This window comes from Mustela nivalis (genome assembly GCF_964662115.1).
Source record: "Mustela nivalis genome assembly, chromosome: 16".
NCBI lineage: Eukaryota > Metazoa > Chordata > Mammalia > Carnivora > Mustelidae > Mustela > Mustela nivalis.
The window spans coordinates 9,516,649-9,543,554 of record NC_139035.1 but is presented as its reverse complement, the minus strand read 5'-3'; the positions used below and the strand labels follow the sequence as shown (position 1 = coordinate 9,543,554).

At 44.4% G+C, this 26,906-nt stretch overlaps 1 protein-coding gene and 1 long non-coding RNA gene across 4 annotated transcripts in view; both read right to left on the bottom strand.

Annotated features, from left to right (window-relative positions):
- Window positions 1–26,906, bottom strand: part of DRC8 (dynein regulatory complex subunit 8) — a 144,512-nt gene that overhangs the window by 57,806 nt on the left and 59,800 nt on the right. The gene's annotated exons all lie outside the window — the stretch shown is intronic.
- LOC309849619 lies at window positions 11,586–18,113 on the bottom strand. The gene is made up of 4 exons (XR_014303782.1): window positions 16,292–18,113; window positions 15,598–15,671; window positions 12,997–13,181; window positions 11,586–11,800 (listed from the first exon to the last, which is right to left on the bottom strand). It is a non-coding gene; the product is annotated as an uncharacterized lncRNA (long non-coding RNA).

Below are 26,906 nucleotides of genomic sequence, written 5' to 3'. Positions count from 1 at the left end.
ACTGCTTTCCACGCCCCCGTCCCTCATGAAGGCAGGACGTGAACGTGCAAGTGGACGAGACGCTGAAGCATCCTGTAAGACGCCACTTCCAAGAAGTCCCCAAAGATGTCCCATGAATCTGGCGAACAGCAGTGTAGTAAATAGATCATTGAACATCAGACCCCTACTGTGCACGTTAGAACCAAGGGTTAATGAGGCACCGACGAAAGCATGACTTGGTCAGTATTCACAGATCTAGACCCTCTGTAACCTTCTAGGTCTATGTGCATCAGAGAAGCATCCCCTGCATGACGGGGACCAGAAGCTCTTGCAGGCACGTGTGTGGGACAGTGGCCCCCACCTCCATCTGACCAGCAACCACCGGGCATGTGATCAGTCCAAGTGAAAACAGGCTGTAAGTGTAAAATACACACAGATTTCAAAAAACCGAATACAAAAAAAATGTCAAATATCTCACTGATCATTTTTCAACTGACACGTTGAAATGACTCTATTTTAGACAATGGGGTTGTATAAAACATAGTGTTACAATTAATTTTCCCTGTTTCTCTTTTATCTTTTTTTTTAATATGGTTACTAGAACATTTTAACAGTACTAGAACATTACTAGTACCCCCTCTTACTGGAAATGGCGAGGAACCGCTGGCATCAGAGTCAGCGTGTGAGGAGAGAGGTGCGGCGAGAGAAGAATTGCTCTGCGCTGGGTCAGCAAGGTCATCGATGCCCCCGGTGCCTGTCTGAGAAACTGCAAACCAGAGTGAACTGAGCCCAGGACAGGGGAAGGGCTACAGCGCTAGCTGGGGGTAGGGCCCGACCTCCCCTGAGACAGGACACCTGCCACACTGTGATTCGGAAGAAGGTCTGGCCAGGGACAGCTCTGGGAACAAAGCCACAGCAGCACAAGGGCTCCCCTGAGAAGAATGTGCTGGCGGGAAGAGACCAGCCAAGGGTCCAGTGAAGAAGCTTCCAGAGCCCGGCCCTGACCCAGGGGTCCAAGGGCCGGCCTTAGACACAGAGGGGAGGTGCCAGAGCGCTAGGCGAGAACTCCACGGATCCGCCGAGGGCCGGGTCCAGGGAGTGAGGAAAGACATGGGGAAAAGTGGGCGGCATCTTGTGTCACGTGCTGCTGAGACTTCGAGCGAGTTCTGAGAAGCGCCCTTTGGGTTTAGGAAAGCAATCAGTGGTGATTTTTTTTGATGAGGGAAGCTGCTGTCGAAGGCAGTGCAGAAACCAGATTGCTGTGGGTCTGGGGGGTGGATGCATGACGTGAGAGGGAGGAAGGGATGACTGGAGGGGACACGGGGTCAAGGAAGTTTCTGTAGGACCAGAGAGAGGGGAGCACACGTGGCTGTGGGTGGGCCTGGCTCCCCGGGGGCGGGGGTGCTGGTGCTGGTGCTCAGTGTGCGCCCAGGTCCCACCAGCAGCAGCAGCAGCAGCAGGTTGCTCTGAGTCAGAGGGTGGCAGGTCCTTCCTTCTGCCTAGAAAGTTCTCTCTCTCCCCTTCAGTTCCCCTTTGAAGGACCACTCGCCCTCTTTGCCTTTTCTGAGTGAATCCAGCTAGAACCAAGCTGCTTCTTCCTCTACCCCTAAAACACGAAGGCCTGATTGACTAAAGAGGAAAAGGCAAAGCTTCTAGGGCGGACGAGTCCACAGTGGCCTAAAGAGCGACACAGAACTCAAGAACGCGCCTGCACGCCTACAACCCTGCGTCTAGCGGTCATTTCCTCTACACCCGGCTGCTCCGTCAACCCTTCAAAATGGCCATTTGCCCCATCCTAGATTCGGGGCCCCTTAACTTTCCACTCTGCTCACTCTACCCATCTGCCATCTCTTGCCTCGAGCTCTAAACCACATGCGCACATCATCTCAGCGGAAGAGCCCTGAGACGCACCGCTATGTCCCTGAACAGACGCCGCTGGTTTGGGCACCACCGCTGACCACCCCCCACCCACGTGCCGGGGCAGCGCGGGCAGCAGAGCTCCACGCCACAGCCTGGGCGGAGGAAAGCCTTGCACCGTTGCGCACCGTTGCAGAGGCTGCCGAGTCCAAGGCCAAGACGTCGTCAGGGTCCGTGTCTGCTGAGAACCCCGGCTTGCGACGACCCCGTTCTCTGTGTCCTCACACGGCAGACGGTGAGCCCACTCTGGGTCTCTGTCTTCTTTTTGAAGGGCCCTAATCCATCGTGGGGTGCCACTCTCAAGATCACACCTAAACCTCATCACTTCCCAGAGGCCCACCTCCAAACAGCGTGGGGTCCGGGCTTCCTCTATGAATCGGGGAGGGAGGCACAGCCTTGGTGGGGGCACTGCCGTGGCAGACCCTGCCCGTGTACATGCTAGAAGTCCGGACATCCCTCCCTTCTTGTCCCTCTCAGCCTCTAAGACACAAAAAATTCCCTTCCTTAAGAAAGCTGACCCCTCTTGGTGTCTTGGAGCTGCAGTCTTGGCTCTTTCTTCCCACCGGTTATAGACACCACTGAGCGCTCACCTTGCTAAGTGTACTTGTAAGCCCCTCAGTCTTGGTTCTTGTTCTGGACACACGTGCCTCCGGCTCAGCATCTTCATCCTGTCCTTTACCAGTTGCTTCCTCTTTTGCCCTAAAATGTTCAGCTATCTTGCTTCCTCAGGTTGGAGACATTCCTATTAGGTGCCTCACGACATCCCAAGCACGCTCCCCGCTTCGGTCACGCCCCAGCCCTTGCTCTGACTTCCTCCTCTTGCAGCAGTCAGCCCACTGCCCACCCGTCCACTCCAGGCCCAGCTCCAGGCCCAGCCGCCGCAGACCGGCCATGCCCAGCTCTCTGCCAGTCAGTCAGTCTGTCCTGCCTCTGGGAGCCTCTCCATCCTCTCTGCCTGCCACGGCCCCCCGACCAGGACCCCCCGTTGCAACATGACCTCACTGTTAAAACTGTTCCCAGAGGGGAGCCTGGGTGGCTCAGTCAGTTAAGAGGATGCCCTCGGCTCAGGTCACGATCCCAGAGTCCTAGGATCGAGTCCCGCATTGGACTCCTTGCTCAGTGGGGAGCCTGCAGCTCCCCCTGCTTTTGCAGTCGTGCCCGCGGGGTGCCGGTGGGGGGGGGTGGGTTGGGGACACGGACTTGAGGAGCAGGCACAGAGAGCACAGCTGGGGAAGGTGGCAGCTCTGGAGGGGCACCCCCCACCCCCGCTCCTGGCCAGCACTCTCTGTGCTCAAACTCTGTCCCCACGGACCTCTTTACTCCTTGCAGCAGCCCCTTGTTGGGGGGCGGGCACCGCGTTCTCTCCGTCCCACACACAAGGAGACATCCCGGGACATTCAGCAACTAGCCCTGGGCCACACAGCATTCCAGCAGCGGCTCCCCCAGGAGCAGGAGGCCCGGGCCGCGGGTCGGACCCGGACGCAGGACAGCAAGACAGAGAGTCGGCAGACTACCTGACCTGGCTGGGAACCCACAGCTCCTCCGGGAATCGCCCCGCAGCTCACTCTCACCGCATGCCCACCGGCAGGCTGCAGGGGGGCGCGGCCGCAAGTAGCTGTGCAAGGGTTTGGCTCTGCCCTCAGCGCTTCAAATATCCTTACCTGCTGACACCTGACGACCGCCCGCCCGGGGAGGAAGGCGCCTGCTTTGAGTCTACCGAGGAGGAAAACAGGAGCACCGGGTCAGGCAACTTCCCCAGAATCCTAGGAAGTCGTGGCCGTGGGACCCCACCCTCACCCCTGTGCAGCTCCACCTCCAAGAAACCTGGCCGAGGATTTCCGGAGACTTCCGGGTGAACTTGAGTGTAACAAGGTGCTGCCCAAGAACACCAGAAGCTCCACCCCGTGGGAGCCGTGAGGACAGATCCAGGGCTCAAAACTGATGACCCGAGGGACAGACTTGGCCGGCAGATCGGGTTATGTTCTCTAGGTGGGCCACCAGTACGCGTCCTCAGAAGTGTCACAGGCCTGGTCCCTGTGGAAATCTGGGTTTATCACTCCTGGAAAACAGTCATTTACTGTAGGCATTTATCTGCAAGAGGCAGGGGAAGGAGCCAAATGACCTCTTTAAGTTCTCCCCAGCTGCTCCGATTCCATTATATTCAAACACGCACACACACACACCTGTGGCTTATGTCAGTGAAGGTTCTAGTTCTTAGAAGGCATACACTGGAGTATTGGGGGGGGAGTCATAATGTCCACAGCTTACTTTCAAATAGCCCAGCAAAATTGAAATAATAATAAAATGTGTGTGTGTGTTAGAAAGAGAGAACACAAGCAAAAGCAAATGTGGCAAAATGTTCATAATTGGTGCATCTCTTGTCTGTAAGTGTAAAATTTTTTAAATAAAAAGTTTTCATTTAAAACAAAACAAAACATACAGGAGTGGGCATCTGGCTGGCTTAGTTGGAAGAGGGCTTGACTTGTGATCTTGGGGTAATGAATTCGAGTCCCACCCTAGGTGTAGAGATTACTAAAAAATAAATGTACTTTAAAAACAAACAAGGGGCGCCTGGGTGGCTCAGTGGGTTAAAGCCTCTGCCTTTGGCTCAGGTCATGATCCCAGGGTCCTGGGATCGAGCCCCACATCAGGCTCCCTGCTCAGCAGGGTGCCTGCTTCCTCCTCTCTCCCTCTCTGCCTACCTCTCTGCCTACTTGTGATCTCTGTCAAATAAATAAATAAAATCTTAAAAAAAAAAAAGATAAGCACACTGAGAATGAAAACCAAGGTGATAAGAAGTAATAACAGAAATCCTGCCTCATATAAACTATTTAAAACCATTAGGCATATACTGTCTATCATTTTGGCTTCAGAACAGGTAAAAGTATCTGGAGAAGTTGGAGCCCGGTTCGTCCCTGACCCCACAGTGAGGAGGGCTGCACGGTGACCCACTCCGGGCGGGGGCAGGACAAAAGAAGGCAGGGGAGGGAAATTAGAGAAGCAAAGCCGCCTCTGAGCTCCTCTTGTTCTTACACATTTCAAAATACAAGACCAGAGGCACGGTCAGCCCACGATCCCAAGAGCTGCTCTGGCTAGGGTTCTGGTGCCAGGAAACCAGGACTGCAGGTGGAGGGGTCACGTGGGCCTCCAGCACCCCAGATGGTGCCAGGATGGGGCTGAGGTCCTGGCCAGAAAGGAAGAAACCACACAGCTAACCCGTCAGCCTCAGGAGTAGTGAGGCTTCTAAACTGAGCTAAGAAAAACAGAGAGGGGGAGAGGGCAAGGAAGACCAAAAGCCAGAAAAGCGGTGAGGGGTAGAGTTCCTGAGAAAGGGGCAGGGGTCTCGGAAGGAGAAAAAGGGAAGGGAAGCAGGAGGCAAACTGTAGATTTCAGAGACAAGGAATAGAAATCCCAAGACTTCACGATGAAAACTAAAGAAGTTCAATAATAAGAAATAACAAAGAGAGTAGAGCACTGGGACATTAAAACAAAATTATGAAATAAAGCAACACAATTACCCACATTAGGACTGATTGAGCTATTTCACGTCTACTAAATGGGATTTTGAATCAAGTGAAATGATTGAAAATTATTTTAAAGTAACGTTTAAGGGGTGCCTGGGTGTCTCAGCCAATTAAGCATCTGACTCTGGATTTCGGCTCAGGGGATGATCTCAGGGTCCTGGGATCCAGCCATGAATCAGGCTCTCTGCTCAGTGGGGAGCCTGCTTCCCCCCCCCCTCCACTCTGCCTGCCTCTCTGCCTACTTGTGATTCTTCTCTCTATCAAGTAAATAAACAAAATCTTAAAAATAAATAAATAAAATAAAATCTAAAAAAAAATAGTAAACTAACTTTTACGACGATTGTAACATTTTAAAATCATTCAAGTATTTACAATTATTTAAGTCGCCTTTTAAAGCAACCAGTTAGGAACTTCCTGAAATCAATGTAGTGAAATAAAACTAAAAGAGTTTTTGGATTTTAATACTTCCTTCCAAAGCGTTTTTGGAAGAAAGTTCAGGGAAAAGCCAGAAAGAAACTCATTTGCGTACAGTGGTGGGTGGGCTCGTACCGACCAGCTCCCCAGAAGAGAGAAGCCCTGACGAGCAGCATTTGTGTTTCCACCGAGTCTACACCGTCCCCCACCCGGGGGCCAACTTGAAGCTGCGCAAGCACAGCCGCTGGGGGAGGGTTTGGGAAGAGAGACCCCCAGGGGTCCCCGCCACGCACCTGCCTGGCCCCCGCCACGCACCTGCCTGGCCCCCGCACACGCGTACTCACTGCCTGGCAAGCATAAAGTCAAATACATTGACCTGCAGTTAGAAGTGGTCACCTTTGAGTATTTAGTACCTTTTCATTGTTCATAAACACATTCGTGTTGCATTTTATACAGAACAGACTGAAAACGTGTCGGTCACTGCGTGAGTCTTGCACGTCGTCCTCGTCCAGGGAGGGGTCAAGTTAATCTGGGCGCGGGTCTGGGGTCACTGTGAGTGCTGCCCCAGCGAGCGCCTTGGGTTTTTAATACGATTGCCTCCTAAGTTCGTGCAATTTACGTTTTACAGAAATCAGTCACCCGGCTTGCAGAATTCCTGAAAACGTAACCATCGGCTCTGGTGAGCTGTGGTTTGGCTGCAGAGCGGATTCCCCTGCGCTGAGACAGCTCCTGGCCCCCAGGTCCCTGGACAGGCTCCCCTCGGGACAGCCCACTCGCGTTCACAGAATGGAAATGAAATACATTCCTTGTAAAAACAGCAACAACAACAACAGCACACACACACACACACACTTCTCGGGAAAATTTTTCTTCTTCTAAATCAAGTTCATGGGATTTTCCTTTTTTAAATTGCTGACGCCTCAATTACACCATTTCACATAAAGTCTGTAGCATCTGCAGAGCCGTCCCCTTTGCCGGAGCGAGTGTTTGCGAACCAACGCCAGAAGTCTTTATGGTTCGATACTAACAATCGGCTTCGCGCTCGCACTATCGATAACGTGATAAACACGGGGACAAAATCGGTTCAGAACACAAGAGTCACAATAAAGTCGCCGAGTAGAGGCATCTTCCTTGAATCCGCGGGTGCAGTATCACGGTTCTGACTCGAGGTGGCGCCCGTGCCACGGAGCTCGGCGGAGAGTCCTCCGTTTAAGGGCAGTCTAAGGTCAAAACCGTGCCCGTGACAAGGAACGCAATTCTGAGAGAGAGAAGAGAAGGCCAAGTTCTTTACCTCCTCTACGGGACAGCTGATATTCAGCTAAGTGTGAAAGAATGTTGAAAGCAATTCAAAAATGTCTAAGAAGGAACAAAAGCTGGATTTGAAAATGTTTTTCATTTATTTCATAAATATTTGCCAAACCCTACCACAGGCCAGGTACCATTTGCCAGGCAGCAGACAACAAAAGGAGGACCTTGACCTGGCAGAGGGCGTTGTCGGAGACTGACCTTCTTTTGCAAAGCCATGAAGAAACCAAAATAATGGCTAAACCTCCTTATTCAGACAAAGACTCTACTCAAAAAAAAGGGGGGGGTGCTTATTTTCCTGAAGGTCTCTCTAACCAAGTGCGGATCATTTTTCCACTGCTGAAAGATGCTTTCCAAAAAGCTCTGGGTTCTAACCTGTTATTATTATTATTATTCTATTATTATTATTATTCTAACTTATTATTATTATTATTTCTCCTGCCTCCTATGTGCTAGAGTGTGCAGCCCCCAAGTGAAGAATTCAGATTTCGGTGTATCTCAGGGAAAAGTCTCTATAAGATACCAGACATTACACAGATAATAAATAAGTAATTCAGGGGCATCTTTACTCTTGTCCTAGGCAACCAAGTGCGGGAGCAAGCGTGCACGTACACAGGTCTATGTGCGAGCCTCAGGCAGTGGGAAATACCATGAAGAAAGGACGGCCACCATCATCGTTACTATAACCGCGTGAGTCCACTGGGGCAGCCACAACGAATGGCCACAGCCTTCGGGGACTGACGCACAGAGACTTATTTGCTCACAGCTCTGGAGGCTGAAGTCCAGGATGGAGATGGCGGCAGGGCGGCTTTCTTCTGAGGCCTCTCCCCTGGGCTCGCAGACGGCCGCCTTCTCCCCGTGTCCACCACCACCTTTCGTGGCCACCACTTCTCACCCGGACGGAAGTCACCCTTATATTGTCACGGCTTCGGCTCCCACCAGCCACCTGCATTCCCTCTCTTAGCAGTCAGAGCAATCTTTTAAAAAATGGAAATTATAGTACGGCACTCCCCTGCCTAGAACATTCCGGTGGCTCCCCACTGCACTGATGTCTGGGAGGCTCTGCCTGAGCCGGACTGCCGGCCGCCCTGACTTGGGCTCGCAGCCGGGCCCCCAGCCGCCCACCTGGCTCCCCACCCTCCTGAGCTGATCTCGCAACACTAACCCTGGCCCCTTCAGAGGACCTCTATGTTTGCTCCCCAGTTCTTCACGGGCTGGCTCCTTTGAATCTTAAAGATCTTAACTCAAAAATGGCCTCCGGAGAAGCTTGCCCTGACCAGAGGTCTACACTGTTTCATCCCACATCACCACGCCCTCATTCGCTAACATGTCATCTTCTACCTTCCACCCAGCAATGTGCGACACTGCCCTGTTTTATTTCCCTGAGAGCACTTGTTACTATCTGAAATTTGTCTGCTGGGATATTGTCTGTTTCTTCCCTCAAATGTGAGCCCCAGGGGGCTCCATCAGTGAAGCGGCCAACTCTTGATTTTGGTTCAGGTGATGAGCTCAGGGTTGTGGGGTCGAGCCCCAGGCCAGGCTCCATGCTCAGCGGGGAGTCTGCTTAAGATTCTCTCTCCCTCTCCCTTCCCCCTCCCCGTTCTCTTTCTTAAAAAATAAAATAAAATAAAATGTAAGCTCCATGTGGACAGAGACGACCCTTCACTGCTACATTCTGACACTTAAAACAGACACACTTGATAGGGACTCACTATACATCTGTTGAATAATACATGACTTTGTAGAACACTTTAGAGATTGAGAAATGCCTTTCAATTAAAAAAGAACTTTCATTTAATTCTCACATCAATCCGTGTTATAGTCCCCATTTTAAATATAAGGAAACTAGAACTTGGAGAAGGCATTTGACTCACTCTCCAGCAGCATAACTAGCCTAAGGAGCAAAGCTGGAAGTTGGTTCTACTGTCCGACTCCTCAGAGTCTGTCGCTTAGGACTCTTGGCAGTAACATCTTCTTAGGACAAATCATGGTGGTTAATGGGATTTGAGGTGAAAAGTAGTGGCAGAGAAAAAGACCCAGATGTGGAACAGAACAAACATGGCTTTTGAATACTTCTCGAGGACCTTTTGATTATAATAAGGGCTTAATAAATGTTTACAAGATTCATTAACAGAAACATTTTTCCATTGTTGTGAAAGGGCTAAGTCATTCCAAGTTCTACACTGCCAGATGGCTGCTCACTGTCCAAACAAAACCAACAAAAAGCTCACTGTCCTGGAGTCTTCTTTTTAAAAAATAACACCGAAACACCATTTGGCAAACACGACAGTAATCCTTGTTACGAATAAGATCAATCAATGAATGCTAAAACCAGTGGGCAAAGTTTAAGGAGAAGGAAATTCTGCAGAGTCTTGTAGTATCTGCCCCAAGATGTTTACTAGTTACAAAGGGAAAAATAAAAACCTTATAGTGGGGAACCCACTATATTTTCCCCCTCGGTGGGAAAATTAAGCAAGTGAACAAGGTTGACATCACCAGTCATGAAACCTAACCACATCAAGTGCCCCTGACCTGCTCCTCTGAGAAGAATACAAAATCATTCCTCTGGCATTCCTGCCCAGAATGCATTACTTCGATCTGTGCATGGGAACACCTGGATTAGCCCAAACTGAAGGGCGTTCTACAAATCACTGAGCAGGACTTTTGATTCACATGTATCGAGGTGACAAAAGGGAAACACGAGGGAACTGTCACAGGTTGGAGGACTGACCCCGACAATTAAATGCAACCAGGATTCTGTGTTGGCAGAGAACAGAAAGAGTAAGAAAACTGGTGAGAGTCCCAGATCTTTGCTTCCGTAATTGTGCGACATCTAGTTAGGGCGTGACCATCAGGAGAAGGTGGGCAAAAGCATACGCAGGAATGCCCGGCACTATTTTTGGTGTTTCTGGAACTCTAAAATTAATTTCAAAATAAAATGTTTTTAGAAACACTGAGATTAAGTTTTAAAATAACATTTATTTAAGATTTTTCAAATAAAAAGTTATTTTAAAATAACAATTTATGCTTTTTTTTTTCTCTGTGGTCAAAGAATGGAGAGTTCTGGTTAATCAGATATTTTTAAAGATTTACCACTTTTACACCTCAGGGATATTAGCCGTTTTACAATATAACGTTTTCTCAGATTGTCACTCATCTCTTCATTTTTCTGTGAAGGTACTTTTACTTGAAATTTTTGTGATGTGGCTGAGTGGGTCAATCTTTTAACTTCAGGATTTCGTTGTGAGTCATTTTCCCCATTCCAAGTTCATAAAGAAATTCACCTATATATGTATTTTAAAAGATTTTTTAATTTGAGAGAGCACATGGGGGAGGGGCAGAGGGAAAGAGATTCTCAGACTCTGTGGTGAGCACTGAGCCCAGAACCCAACGTGAGGCTCGATCTCACGACGCGGAGATCACAACCTGAGCCAAAATCAAGAGTCTGACACTTAACTGACTTCTTCCCCATTCCATAAGAGAACTCTCCATACGCACTTGGGATATTTCTGGATTTTCTGTTCTATTTCATTGTCTTTTATGCCACACTTTCTTCATTGTAAAGGATCTGTAATGTCTTACTATCAATTAAAGCTAAACTAACCTCCTTTCTCTTTTTTAATCAGCAATTTCCTGGCTATTCTTATTTATTTTTATATGAACATGAAATTCACTTGTGTAGCTCCAGGAAAGATCTACTGGTATTTTAACTGTGACCGTGTTGAATTTGTAAGTTGATTTAGGATTACTTGACATCTTTATGAGTTCAAGTCTTCCTTTCCCACAAACATGGTATGTCTCTCCATTTGTTCAACTCTATTTTTGTATCTTTCAGGTTTTCCTAAGCTAGCATTTGTAAATTTTTTTGTTATATTTATGTCTGTAAATTTTAGCTTATAAATGGGTCTTTTCTTCTGTTTTATATCACTTGACTGGCCGTTATATAGTTGAAGGCTCTTGATTTCTGTGTATTAGTTTTTTTCCTACTACTTTATCGGACTTTTTTTTTTCCCTGAGGTAATTTTTCCATTGGGTCTCTTGGGTTTTCTAGAGATTTCAGGTCTGCAAATAGGGATAGTTGTCATTCTCTCTTCTCTCTTTTCTACCTTCTACTATGTCATGCCCAATATTTATGCCTCCATACGTATGGAGGCAAGTATGACTTGTCTAATTGTGTTAGCTAAAACCTCTAATACTAAATTTGGGGGGCCTGGTTGGCTCAGTTAAACGTCCCACTCTTGATCTCAGTTCAGGTCTTGCCCTCGAGGCTGTGAGTTCAAACCTCGTGTTGGGCCCCATGCTGAGCATGGAGTCTACTTACAAAAATTCTAAATAATAATGGCAAGTACGGATATTCTCATTTTGTTCCTGATTTTAACAGAAATGTTGATTGTCCTTCCCCATTAAGAAATTGGATTTTAGGCAGAGATATTTCACGTGAAGATATACATATTTTCAGATCTACTTTATTGAGTGTGATGGTTGATTTTATATGTCAGTTTGGTTGGGCTTCAGGGATGCCCTCACAGCTGGTAAAATATTATTTCTAGGTGTGTCTGTGAGGCTGTCTCCAGGCGCGATTAGCATTTGAATGGCAGGCTAAGAAGATAAGAAGACCGCCCTCACCCAAGCAGGGGGTCATCATCTAATCCAACGGAGGCCTGAGCAGGAAAAAAAGGGTGGAAGAAGGGCAGATTTACTGACTTTGCTTGAACTGAGATACCAATCTCCTGCCCTGGGACACCGGTGCTCCTGCTTCTCCGGCTTTTGGACTCAGATTTACACCATCAGCTCCCCTGATCCTCTGGCTTTCAGACTGAGCCTGAATTACATCAATGGCTCTCCTGGTTCTCCAGCTTACGCACAGTAGTCATGGGGCTTCTTAGCTTCCATCATTGTGTGAGCCGATCCCTATAATAAATCGCCTTATCCCCTCACTCTACATATACATATATAGATACAGATGCAGATACAGATGTAGGTATAGATGATACAGACAATTCTAATTGCTTCTGTTTCTCTGCAGAATCTGATGTATTGAGTCTTTAAAATTATGAGTGCGTATCGAATTCGGTCGAATGCCTCTTAAGTGTCTATAGAGATGATCCTATGATATTTCCTCTCAGATCTATGAATATAATTAAATATATTAATACACCTCCCAGCATAGCACTGTTCTTTCACTCCTGGAATAAATCCCATTTTGCTTTAATACGATCCTGCATTTTGTTGCCGGCATTTCACTTAGAATCTATTCATATCTAATCTAATCTAGTCTAATCACTTTTAATCTATTCATAATAATGAATAATATCTAATAACTTATAATCTATTCGTAAAGTAAGATTGTTCTGGAGGATTTTTAAAATTAAGTTATTGTTATCTGTATTATAGTTATCTCGGAAAAAGAATTTGGAAGTTTGCCTTCATTTCTTATTTTCGAGAAGAACTTGGTACAAAAGTTATTTTCAGGTTTGATAGAATTCTCCTATGAAAGCATCTGGATGGAAGGCTTTCAGTGAGAGAGCTGTTTGAAAACTTCCCTATCGATTCTGTCGAAGTGAGTATGTTTAGATGTTCTATCTTCATGGGGATCCAGATTTTGTTCATTTGTTTTGCTTTGTTTTTTTTGTCAATTAGCTTTTTTTAAGTGTATAACTCGGTGGTTTTTAGGAAACTCACATGGTAAGCAGCCACTACCACGACCTAATCCTAGAACAGGTCTGTCACCCCAGAAAGGATCCCGGACCTGTTAGTCCCTTCTCATTCGCCCTCCCCTCACCTCCTTGGGATCACTAACTACTGACCCCCCCCCCCCATGGATGCCGACTGTGGACACTTTCCAGAAGCGTCATACCACCGTGGCCTTCTGTGTTTGGTGTCTTCCACTTGGCATAATGTCTCCAGGGTTCACTCTCCTTGTTGCACGGCGCGGGCCAGTTCTTTCATTCTCCTTTGCTGAAAAACATTCCAGTGTATAGATAGACCACATTCTGTTTATTCATTCATCAGTGGATGGACACTTGAGTTTCTCCTTTTTGGCTATTAGGAATAATGTTGCTATGAACATTCATGTGCAAGTTTTTGTGTGAACATAATTTTTCATTTCTCTTGGGTACCTGCCTAGGAATAAAATTTCTGGGTCACAGAGTAACTCTGTTTTGTTTAACTTCTTGAGGAACCACAAAACTGCTTCTGAAATGGGCTGCATCATTTTACATTCCCACCAGCAGCATATGAGGGCTCTAATTTCTCCACATCCTCACGAACATTTTTTATTTTACATTAAAAAAAATTATAGCCACTCTAGGGGATCTGAAGTAGTGTTTCTTTATGGTTTTGATTTGTGTTCCCCTAACAACTGACGATGTTTGGCATATTTTCATGTGCATGTTGGCCACGAAATATGTTCTTTGGAGAAATGTCTATTCAAATCTTTTACCCACTTTTTAATTGGGCTATTTGTGTTTTTATTACTGACTTATTAAGAGCTCTCTGTAAATTCTGGATGCTGATATATGATTTGCAAATGTTTTCTCCCCTTCTGACTTATTTTCTTTACAGTAAAAAATGACTTTTTAATTTTGATTTAGTCCAATCTATCTATTTTTCTCCCTTGATGACCTGTGCTTGATGACCTGTGTCATATTTAAGAAACCACTGCCTATTCTTTGGTCACAAAGACTTACACCCGGTGTTCTTGTAGAGTTTTACAGTTTTAGGTCCTACATGTAATCTCTTATCTAACTTTGAGATAATTTTTGCATATGGTATGTGGCAGGTGACCAACTTCATTTATTTGCTTGGATATACCCAGCTGTCCTAGCACCATTTGGTGAAAAGACTATTATTTCTCCACTGAATTGACTTGCCAACTTTGATGAAGAGCAGTTGACCATAAATGTAAAGGTTTATTTCCAAACTCTCAACTCTGTTGCACCTAAGGACATGGGTAGCCTCATGCCATTATGCCGGTATCACAGAGTCTTGATTACCCTAGTTTTGCTTATTTATTTATTTTCAGGATTTTTTTTTTTTTTAAGATTTTATTTGTTTATTTGACAGCGAGAGATAGCAAGAGAAGGAACACAAGCAGGGGGAGCTGGAGAGGGAGAAGCAGGCTTCCTATTCAGCAGTGAGCCCGATGCAGGGCTCCATCCCAGGACCCTGGGATTATGACCTGAGCCAAAGGCAGATGCTCAACCACTGAGGCCCCTAGGCACCCCAGCTATAGCTTTGTTTAAATACTGAAATTGGCAAGTGTAAGTTCGACTTTGTTCCTTTTTGAGAATGTTTGTGGCTATTCCAGGTCCCTTGCAATTCCGTACAAATTTTAGGATCAGCTTGCCAATTACTGAAAAAAAAATTTAGGGGCATCTGAGTGGCTCAGCAGGTTAAGCCTCTACCTTCGGCTTGGGTCATGATCTCAGGGTCCTGGGATGGAGCCCAGCATCGGGCTCTCTGCTCAGTGGGGAGCCTACTTCCCCCCTCTCTCTGCCTACTTGTGATCTCTGCCTAACAAATAAATAAATAAAATCTTAAAAAATTTAAAAGGCAGCTGGGATTTTGATAGGGATTATGCTGAATCTGTTGATTTGGGGAGTATTGCCAGCTTACTGGTAATAAGTGTTCCAATCCACATATATGAGTTTTGACAAACTCATATTCTACTAGAAAGCTGCCCTTTACAGCTAGATTTTCAAATTTGCTTGCACAGACTTGTACAAACTACTCTCATGATGTTTAAATTTTCTCTGTTTTGACTGTTATTTCACCCCAGTCATTGGTGACTTTTTGTGCTTTTCTCAAAGAAACAAAAAATGCCAGTGACTTGACTTTTTTTTTTTTTTAACTTTTCACAAGGAACCAGGCTTTCATTTTATTTATTAGTTCCTACTGTTTCCTGGGGCCATTATGCTTTTATCTTCACCAATCCCTCTCTTCTGGTTTCTCTCAGCTCACTCTTCTTCCCTAGTTTTTTGAACTGAATATTCTGTTCATCCTCTTATGCCTTCATTTTGCTTGATAAAGGCATTCATGAATTTTGATTTGGTTGTACCTCATGGATTCTAATGCCATTTCCATTTCCATATCTCATTTCCATTATGGTTACTTTCCAGAAGTTTTCAATTTCATTGTCCTAAAATTTCCCCTTTGACCTAGAGTTGTTCTAGATTCTTAATTTTTTTTTTTTTCCAGATTGAGCTCCAGATGTGGATGTGGATGAGATTTCCCAGGACAGGGCATAAAGTGAAAAGAGGGATGGGGATGAGCCTCTGGGGACATTAATATGTCATCTAGAGGCCCAGTTGTCCCCAAAAGGAGCCGAGAAGGAAGAACTGGAGATGTTGGATGAAAACAGCAGGTGAACTCAGGGAAGACAAGGGAAGAGACAACTGGTGACCTCAGGAGACCACAGTTTGAATGGGAATGGGGTTGGAGGTCGAAGTCAAATTACCAATTGCACATGAAGAATGAACAGAGGCAAGGTTCTCAATCCAAACAAACTCTCCTTCGTACCAAGATTCTCAGCTATGAAGAGAAAGACAATGACAGGGCATTAGCCGGGGGTTTTACTGGGTCAGAGCTTTTTTGTTGTTGTTGTTGTTGTTGTTGTTGTTTTTCAGCATATTACCCACCTTTATTCCTTTTTTTCTTTTTTTTTTATTAATTTTTTATTTTTTATAAACATATATTTTTATCCCCAGGGGTACAAGTCTGTGAATCACCAGGTTTACACACTTCACAGCACTCACCAAAGCACATACCCTCCCCAATGTCCATAATCCCACCCCCTTCTCCCAAACCCCCTCCCCCCAGCAACCCTCAGTTTGTTTTGTGAGATTAAGAGTCACTTATGGTTTGTCTCCCTCCCAATCCCATCTTGTTTCATTTATTCTTCTCCTACCCACTTAAGCCCCCATGTTGCATCACCACGTGAAAGATATGTATGTAGTGGGATATTTTGCAATGACAATGAAAACCTTTCCATCCAATTCATGGTACCTTTTTCCCCCCAGCCAAGGTGGCCCGTGCAGTACCTTTTTCCCCCCAGCCAAGGTGGCCCGTGCATTCCACATTCACTGCCTCAGGGAGAGGAGGACTCAGCACAATACAGAGATCAGGGTGAATGCCAAGGGAAGCTGACTCACTTGTGAATGCCCGGCTAGGCACTCAGACCATCCAGGCCTGCCCCAGTGCAGACTTCCTGTTTCTGGTTTGCCTTAGGCCGTGGATTCAGGAGAGCCGCTGGGTCTCTTAGGATGGAGAGCTCTCAGGGCTCGGAGAGCTGCAGTCCTTGGCTCTCCCGTGTGCGGTCTTGGGCCCTCTGGGTGATGGGGCAGCTCTGTAAGGCCACCACACGCATACACACACACACACACACACACACACACACACACACAGAGTTAGCCATTTTCCCCCCAATCTCTAATTAAGATTCCTTTGAGCAGAGCATGGGAATCCCTCTTGCCCCATACCCTTGTCCGTAGCTGCTACTGCAAGATTTCATGTCACTGGAGAGTGCTGAAGTCCCTGTTCAAGTCTTTGCTCATTCTCTTGGTGGGGGGCTTTTTTTTAGACAGTCCCGGGTGATTCCAGTGTGGCCTCAGAATTGGAAACCATGGATCTGGTCTACGTGTCAACCTACCTACCCTCCCAGAGTTACATTTTCTTTCTAAAAGCCCAAATCCATTAGTTACCTCTCTGAGTTGAGGATTTCTGCTGTCTGCGTAGGTAACGGCATCCAGGCTTCGCAGGGCACAAACAGGACCGCTCCCTGCACAGCCCAACTCACCTTTACACACTCATTTCCAATAACAACACAAATGAGTAACATAGTCTCTGCTAATATCATTGGCACTGAATATAGAAAAAGACCATATTGTGCACAACAATGAACCCAAACATTCAATACATTTTGTCTTCAATATGCTTGTAACTCGGGAGAGGCAAGAGAAAGAAGCTCTTAGTGAAAAACAAAAATACTTCCAGAGTGGGGTGAGCAAAGGAAAGATGGCCAAAATGAGTTCCCAGTGAAAAGGTTGGAAACCATTACAAAATGCACCGGTAGTTTTCAGGGAAGAAACAGCAGCAACAACAACAACAATCAGACATTTGAGTGTCACATTTCAGTAATTCAGAAAATGAAACAGAAGGCGACTTCGGGTTAGGAGCTGGTGTACCTACCAGGCCTTTAAATTAACCAGAAGCCGACTTGAATTACAGCACGTGCAGCCTGGCTTCTGGCCTGGTTTCATCTTGGCATTACGCAGTGACACTTCCAAACACTGGTTTCGGAGTCCCTCAAGAGTCCCTCAAAGACTCCCCCAAAGACCCTCAAAGTCCCAAGGAGCATGAATTCCCATGCTCCTTGGGACCCTGCTCCCGTAATCGAATCTCCCTTTCACAACCACTCGAATAGCGTCCAGAACAGTCCCGTCTTTCTCACCTCCCCCAAGGAAAGACCAGATTTAGACATCTGGCCATATCTACAGATGAAACGGATGAGGTTTCTGCCACTCCCTCTGGGTACAACTTGTAGGACGCTGGATTCCATGACCACAATGAACTGTGGTCGGGACGGAGTCCCTTGCACTGGGTGTGACACAGAAGCACTGGTTACTAACCCTCAATGCCCTCCTCACTGCCTCCCAACGAGAGCTCGGGCAATTTCAAACAATTCCCAGGCTTTTTTATGCAACCACAAATATATCTGCTCTCCACAGCTTGCGGTTTGTAGGGTCAGTCATAAAGGGAGACGTTTTTTACATCATGCTTGTCAGGAGTAGCAAACAATGAAGGCTGTTCCCCTAGTCCCCATCAGCCCTCTTCAACGAGCCACAACCTAGGACATAGCCTGTTAGATATCTAGGGTCCCCAAATCCTTCCTTGGGTTCCAGAGGAGAAAATTCAATAATGCCGCTCTGCAAGGACAACGAACAGCACTACAACCAACGCCAGCAGCCAGTGGCTTACTGCACTTATGGAAGTGGCTTCTTTTAAATCCAAAATGAGTCTTCCTGATCAAAGAATGGCTTTGCTCCAAAGACTCATTCCGGGGGCCCAGCTCCCTCCATCCTGCGGTTCCATCAATTTCAACACACGGCTTCCAGCGACACTCGGCTTGTATGCGTCCAGCCAGAATGGGAGAAAATACGGAGGACCATACGTGATAGGTTTTTAAGCATTAGGTCTAAAAGTGACGCACATCACTGCCACCTACATCCCACCAGCCAGAACTCTGGCTAAACCCTACTTCCCAGCCTCCCTCTATCTTCAAGGGAATGCACAAATTTGAGCTTAGCTATACGCTCAGGAAGAATAATAAAATTAGACTACCCAATCTCTACCACAGTCAACCATCGTGGTGTGAATCACTAGCACTGCCAGGGACGAGGAGAATTAGTAGCACTATTGGCCTATATATTGGGTTGAAATGGCCTAATACGCCCTCATCAGGATTTGGGGGTAACTGTACCAGATAGAGAGCAATCCTTGTGAGAGTTCCCTAACGTACAGGTTGTGCTTTGTGCCGTTTGACCTCCTTCCCTGGGCACAGCTGCTTTAAGCGGAGATGGAAACTTAATCAAATATGATCTCTCTCCATGGGCTGACACCAGAAAGCCTATGACACTGTGTATCAGCGTGCTGCTCCGTCATTATTTTATTTTATTTTCATTATATTGTATTTCCTATGTTAAGGAGACCAGGTTGAGGCTGCGGGAATATGAACCTGGAAATCACGGAAGATAGCCACCCAGAGGCCCCAGGAAGGACACTCTGAGACCACCGGCCCCCAGCCTCTGGCTCCCGATGTTCACAGCCATACACCAAAATTCGCCCCGGATCCAGACAATACGGTAAACACAACAGACAGCTAGCTATAATCCAAAGTCAAGTGAGTCGGCCTCCGAAGCTATTAAATACAGAAAACATCCTCTTTATCACACAGCAAGTTAAGTGTCCCAACAGAGTAGTCGGACTCCAGGAGTTATTTGTCTGTCACGTGTATCCTATTTGGCTCCCGTTTATAAAGCCCGGGGTATGGCTTAAGGGGCTTTCTGATGCCCTCCAATACACTAAAACTTAGTGCACTTATGCACATAGACCAAGAATAAACTGGGGGGAAAAAAAGAATAAACTGGAAAGCTACATCCATTCTGGACTCCGGAACGCTACTGAGACGTCATTAAAATGAACTTCAGCACAGGCTTGATTCCATCCCAAGGGAAGAGTACCATGCAACGAAAGCACGCAACCATTTGAGGAAAAATGTAAGGGTGGGGTAAGAAAATAATGTGTACGTATACACAGAATATTTCTGGAGTAATCCCTAGGAATTAGTACTTGAGTAACGAGTACTTTGGAGGGGTCCTGAGTGGCTGGTGGAAGGGAGTTAGACTTTTCTCTGTACTCTGTTCTCTTTGAATTTTTAACCATGTAAATACATTATCTATGTTTAAAAAAATGTGTTTTTTTTAAAGATTTACTTATTTTGAGAGAGAAAGAGAGAGAGAGAGAGAGAGCAAGCAAGCAGGGAAGGGGCAACAGGGGAGAGAGAGAATCCCGAAGCAGACTTCTTGCTGAGCGCAGAGCTCCACATGGGGCTTGATCCCAGGACCCTGACATCAACCTGAGTTGATGATTAAGAGTCAGTCACTCAAACAACTGAGCCACCCAGACACCCCTAAAAATTGTATTTTTCACCTCACAAATTACAAAATTTTTCATTTTACAAACTCTTCATGTTTTCCTCATTATCTTCTCTGAACTTAAAATAATGTTGCTCATCACCAGGAAACCTGTGAGATTCCACAATTTCTTCACTTTAAAAAATTTATTTTTTTCTTTTGTTAATTCAAGTAAAATTAAACTGATACTTTTTATTTTTTAAAGAATGGGTATTGTGATCTTATTTCTACAGGATAGTCTCCTCCTTCATGCATTAATAAATGTATGTATACCGTGGACCTACCATGCAGCAAACACTGTTCTAGATGCTAAAATACAGCAGAGAGCAAAACAGACAGAAGGTCCTCCCTCAAAGAGATTATACTCTAGATTTTTTCCTTCCACATGTTTTCTTTTGTCCTGTCTTCCCATTCCTCCTCCTTCCTTTTGCATCAACTCCCCACCCTTCTAGCCATGTACCTTATTACACATGGGTAAGAAAAACATCTAGAGCTACACTTGTGTAACATGAACAACTGTGCTTTCAGGAGGCAGGATTTGGGGTGATTTTTTTAAACTTTAAGAGATTATTTAATCACAGTTATAATCACAGTTCATCAAGAGGGTTGTTATAAGCAAACCAATTTTTTAAAGATTTATTTATGTTAGAGAGAGAGAGAGACCGCATGCACTGGCGGGCTGGGGGAGGGGCAGAGGGAGAGAGAGACAAGCAGACACCCCGGTGAGCAGAGACACTCCCCACCCAAACACACACACACACACACACAAACTCAGTGCTTGATCCCTGGACTCTGAGAACAAGATCTGAGCCAAAATCAAGAGTCGGTCAACACCCTCAAGTGACTGAGCCACCCAGATCTCCATAAGCAAACCTATTTTTTACAAAGCAACTGGAAAGTGAGATGATGAAAAGACAATGTATAAACCACTCTTGAGAAAAAATATTTATTTTTACAAATAATTGTGAAATATTACAGAAAAAGTACAGAAAAAATATAACAGCCATATATCCAATATTGAGATTTAACCAATATTAACCTTTTGCCACATCTGTTCCAGATTTTTTCCTGAACAATAAAACATGGCAGAAAACAGCTAAAGCCCCACTTCCCACTCTCCATTCCTTCCCCCTCTGTCTTCAGATGACACCACTATTCTGGGGATAATATTTATCATTTCCATGCATGTCATTGTATTCACAAACAAAAGACACCATTATTTTGTAGGTTTAAAATTTATATATATTGTATCAGAACATATGCTTCCTTCTGTAATTATTTTTAACTCAACGTTGCTCTTGAAATTTATCCAAGTTATCTTCTATTCTAATTCATCAGTCATTTTGCTCATATGCGTGAACTATGTATAAATGGACCTCAGTTTTTATGATTAATTCCCTACAAAGTAGTCCATGGGTCCAACAATCCCATTCCTCTTTAACACTGTTTTTCCAGTGCACAGATACAGATCTATTGACCTGCACAGTTTTTCAAACCTCTTTTGAGTCTCAAGCTTTCTCAAGTAATAATTGTTTTTCACTACCTGATTAAACGTATTGTGAAGGGTTGCTATTAACTTATCTTCAAACATAGCATTAAATCTGAAGAGGTAGAAATCATATTTATGGTATCTCCAGTCTTCTTTGGAAGAGTGATCCCTAATCCATCACAAAGAGGTTCTTACTACCTACTTCTTACTGAATTTTAGACAAGACCTAATACACTCTGAGTTCCTACCAACTGCTTAAGAAACTCAAGTCCCCTTATCAGCGTACAAGACGAACAGTGGATGTTGTGTGCCTCAGAGAGTCGTGCTGAGTTGAGGTGGAAGCACTGGAAAAGAGACTCACCGCATTAGCAGGACACCGGGGGCTGCTGGGCTGCAAAAAGTTTGCCCAAAGGTGAAGAAAACAACTAGAAAATATTGGGGAAAATCTCCTACAGTGGAGGTAAGAGTAAAGGAAATATAGAATAGTCTAGAATACCAATCACGTCACTCTGCAAAGGCGCTGAAACATAGCAAGGGCGCAAATGGATGTAGCTGGGGAAAGGGGATGACCAGCATGTTGATTCCAGGATTGGACCTACATCATCTTGGTTCACCAAATTCTTGAGGATTAATCCATTCCAGAGTTAATGAGAAAGGAGTGTTAAAAACATATATAACTTGATCTGACCTCCTATACTTTTCGAAATGCTTTCATGTTTCTTCATTTGCTACTCTTGACACTCCTGTGGTTTAAGTGATGCAGGAATGAGGAAAATGAATAAAAAGAGGTGGTACACAAAAATCGAAGCATAGTAATCAAAACAGTATGGTACTGGCACAAAAACAAACACATGCATCAGTAGAATAGGATAGAGATGCAAGACTATGCAATGGAGAGAAGACAGTCTTTTCAATAAATTGCATTGGGAAAACTGGACAGCTACATGCAAAAAAAGATGAAACTGGACCGCTTTCTTACACCGACTCAAGAAAAGCCCCCTCAAAATGGATTAGACCTAAATGTAAGATTTGAAACCATTAAACCTTTCTTCCCAGAAGAAAACAGAGGCAGTCATCTCTTGGACATTGCCCTTAGCAACATTTTTGTAGATCTGTCTCCTCTGGCAAGGGGAGCAAAAGCAAAAATAAACCATTGCAACTACACCAAAACAAAAAGCTTTTTCACAGTAAAGGAAACCATCAACAAAAACAGAAAGGCAATCTAGCGAATAACAAAAGATATAGCCAATAAGGGGTTAATATCCAAAATATATAGAGTGTTTATACAATGGAACACATTCACACATAAAACAAACAAACAAGAAACCCAGATAATCTGATTAAAATGGGCAGAGGGCCTGACTAGATGTTTTTTCCCCTGGAAGACATCCAGATGGCCAACATGTACATGAAGAGGTGCTCAGGGAAATGCAAATCAAAACCATAATGAAATACCACCTCACACCAATCAGAATGGCTAGTCCCAAAAAGACAAAAAATAACAAGTGTGGGCAAAAAAGAAGAGAAAAGGGAAAAAAGAGAGAAAGAGAGAGAAAAGGGAACCCTCGTGCAGTGTTGGTAGGAATATAAATTGGTACAACCCCCGTAGACAACAATAATGGAGGCCCTCAAAAAAATTAAAAATAGAAATACCATATGTTCCAACAGTTTCACTACTGGGTATTTATCCCAAGACAACAAAACATTAATTCAAAAAGATAGATGCACTCCCATATTTACTGCAGCATTTTTTACGACAGCCAAAATATGGAAGCAACACAAGTGTCCATCGATAGATGAACACAGATGAATGGATAGCGAAGATGTGATACACACACACACACACACACACACACACACACACACAGCCCGGAACATTCCTTTGCCATAAAAAAGAATGAAATCTCTCCATTCGCAACAACATGGATAGACCCGAGGGTATTATGCTAAGTGAGATGAGTCAGACAGAGAAAGACAAATACCATATGATTTCACTTATATATGGAATCTAAAAAGCAAAGGAAATGAACAAACACACAAAAACCAGACAGACCCTTAAATTCAGGGAACAGACTGGAGGCTGCCAGAAAGGAGGAGGAGGGAGGGTGGATGAAATAGATAAAGAAGATTAAGAGGTACAACTTCCAGCTATAAAATAAATAACATGAAAAGAACAGCATAGGGAATTAGTCAATAATATTGTAATAAGGTAAAAAAAAAATCAATCATAGAGCCAACAACTGGCTCTACCAACTTCTAGTATACTTTTATCGTTAAGAGTCAAAGATGAAAGAACATACATTACAAAAAACTAGATTGGTTTGTGATTCAGATTTGAGTGGCAATCAAATTAAATTCATCATCTACATGGAAAAATTAATTCACTCCTTTAGAGACATTCTTTGTGGAATGTTGTGGGGTTTTTTTTCCTTTTTACCATACTAGCTTTATTTAGGTTAACTTAAATTTATTCTATTAAAACCACTCTGATGACTTTGGTTTGTTTCCAAATTCATACTCAAATGGTCTGTAATTTAACCATTTTTTTAAAGTTTCTGAACACCAGAAAGTAAAAATAGTCAAAAGACAGATGGCATACATTTCACGCACTATGGCTAAGATCTTTAATATATAAAAAGGTAAACAATTCAATAAAAAATGTGAAAGGCCATGAACTGTCAGTTCAAACAAAAGGAAATACAAATCACTTTTAGACATACAGAAAGATGTCCATAATTAGAGAAATGAAAATTAACACTGAGTTTCTATTTTTCACATAACACATCAGCAAAAATCCTAAAGGTTGATAATTAACTTTGTTTGAGATTGTAGGGAAACAGGCACACTCATAAAATGAAGTAAGAGAACACCCTGTCAATATAGCAACTTCAGCAAAAATATGGAGATGGATGGTAGTAAAGTCAATATATTTAAAGTCACTAAACTACACACTTAAAAATGGCTAAAATGTTAAATTTTATGTTGTATATACTTACCACAATAAAACACAAGTGCGTGCGCGCACACACACGCATTTGCATAGACTTTCTCTGGAAAAAACCTGTAACAACTCTTGCCTTTAAAAAGAGGATAGCTGCCTGTGTGGCTCAGTCAGTTAAGCGTCTGGTTCTTGGTTTAAGCTCAGGTCACGACCTCAGGGTCCTGAGAGGGAGTTCACGTCAGGTTCCACGTTCAGCATGGAATCTGTTTGTCCTTCTCTCTTCCCCTCACCCCTTGCCCCCACTGTTCTCTCTCTCAAATAAATAAATAAACAAACAACTAAAATCTTAAAAAGAAAACAGAGGAACTGGATAGCCATGAGTTAGAGGCAAAAAGATGTATCCAATACTACTTTTTGTACCTTAAGGATCTTATCCTGGGTCTATATATTATCTATTCAAAAACTTCATTTTCAATCAGCTGTATTGATTGAAATCTCAACACAGAGCAGGAAAATGTCCATAAGTCAAAATGTATTATGTTCGGGGCGCCTGGGTGGCTCAGTTGGTTAAGCCACTGCCTTTGGCTCAGGTAATGATACCAAAGTCTCGGGATCGAGTCCCACATCAGGCTCCCAGCTCCATGGGGAGTCTGCTTCTCCCTCTGATCTTCTCCCCTCTCATGCTTGCTCTCTCTATCTCTCTCAAATAAATAAATAAATAAGATATTTTTTTAAAAATGTATTATGTTCTAGGTTTTATATGAGGCAACACTAAAATGCCCCCAGTTAGTGTTATTTTTTTAAAAACCTGCCTCGGTGTTTTTCAAGGTGCCAAGTTGCAAACACTATTCAACAAGGAAAATGAACTGCTTCAAAAGTTAAAAGATCAAAACAGAATGCACAGAAATATGTAAAAAATTCTTCTTTTTTTTAAAGATTTTATTTGTTAATTTGACAGAGAGAGGTCACAAGAAGGCAGAGAGGCAGGCAGAGACAGAGGGGGAAGCAGGCTCCCTGCTGAGCAGAGAGCCCGATGCGGGGCTCAATCCCAGGACCCTGGGATCATGACCTGAGCGGAAGGCAGAGGCTTTAACCCACTGAGCCATCCAGGCGCCGCTATGTAAAAAATTCTTATGAGAGGCTTGTTATGTATAATGACTAATCCAGAGAAAATAGAGGAAAAACAACTCTAAATTGTTTACTTCAAGAATATAAAGTGTACTACTACCACTGCTAATACCTAATTTGTTCTAAGTTTTAAATCCCAAGCTAGTTTTTTCTGAGCTCATATTGTTTTAAGAGCTTTAAAAATGTCCACTGACAACACTGGTTCTCATATTTTGGGGTCTCAGAACTCCTTTTGCAGTCTTAAACATGACAGAGATCCTCAGAAAGCCTTTCTTTCTGTGAGTTGTATTTATCTGTATTTGCCATATTAGAACTCAAAAAATTTTAAAATATTCACTTAGAAATCTTTTTTAAATATTTAAATTTTTCATTTAGAAAAACAATAAATTCATTACAAGTGTATGTTAATAACATAATTTTATGAAAAATAACTATTTTCCACAAGAACAAATTTAATTAGAGGAACGGCACCATTTTACATGTTTGCAAATCTCTGTAATGTCTGGTTTAGCAGAAGACAGCTGGATTTTCCTATCGGGTTCGGCATCCAATCTGTTGGGATATCACACATCATGTAGCTTTTCAAATACTCCAATATATACTTGTGAAAAAACGAGAATGAAAATAGCAAATACTGACTTAGATTTATTATAAAAATAGTTTTGACTTCCCAGACCCCTGAAAGGGTCCTTTCTATGAGGTGAAGGAGAAAAGTAAGTTACTCAGAGAACCAGGAGTGGAGCCCAGGCAGTCTGATTCTGGACCCCAGGGTCGGCCCTCAGAGCCAGGAGGACAGCCGCAGGGACCCATTTTGTGATGTTTTACATAGTGGTACAGTTACAAATTCGATCTTTCAATTTGTGCAAAGCAGAGGTAGGGAGAAGGGAGAGTAGCCTCAAAACTCATCTGTAAGGGGGCCCGGGTCTGTCCTACAAGGAAAACGGCGCCTTACCTACAGGGTAGGAAAGACACAGCCAAATGTGCTAGAAGCTTCTCCAGGAACAGCTCTCTCCTGCCCAAACCCAGCCATTATCTCTGTCTCTGGACTCTCACTCCATCCGCTTCTCGACACGGCTCTTTATGTAGAATTCTGCCTTCGATTCTTTTTCTCTCCCCAGTTTTCTTAAGAAAAAATTTGACGTGGATCAATCGCTGTGTAAGTTGAAGGCCATACAGCAAGACGGTCTGATTTATCGATGTTGGGACATGATGACCACAAGAGGTTCAACCGACAAATCTTCTTACACACACACACACGAAAAGGAAAGAAAAGGTCTCCTCATGCTGAGAACTCTTGGGGTTTACTTTCCTCCCAGCTTCCCTGGAGCCCATACGGCACCATTAGCGGTCGTCTTCCCGTTTCACAGCACATCCCTAGTTCTCGGCTCATAACTGAACTTCGCTCCTTTCAACCAGGCTCCTCCCATTCCTCCTCCAAGGACCTCCTCCCCACCCTCCGCACCTGAGTAACCGCAAATCTGATCTCTTCTTCCGAGTTCGTTTTTTTCGTTGTCTGT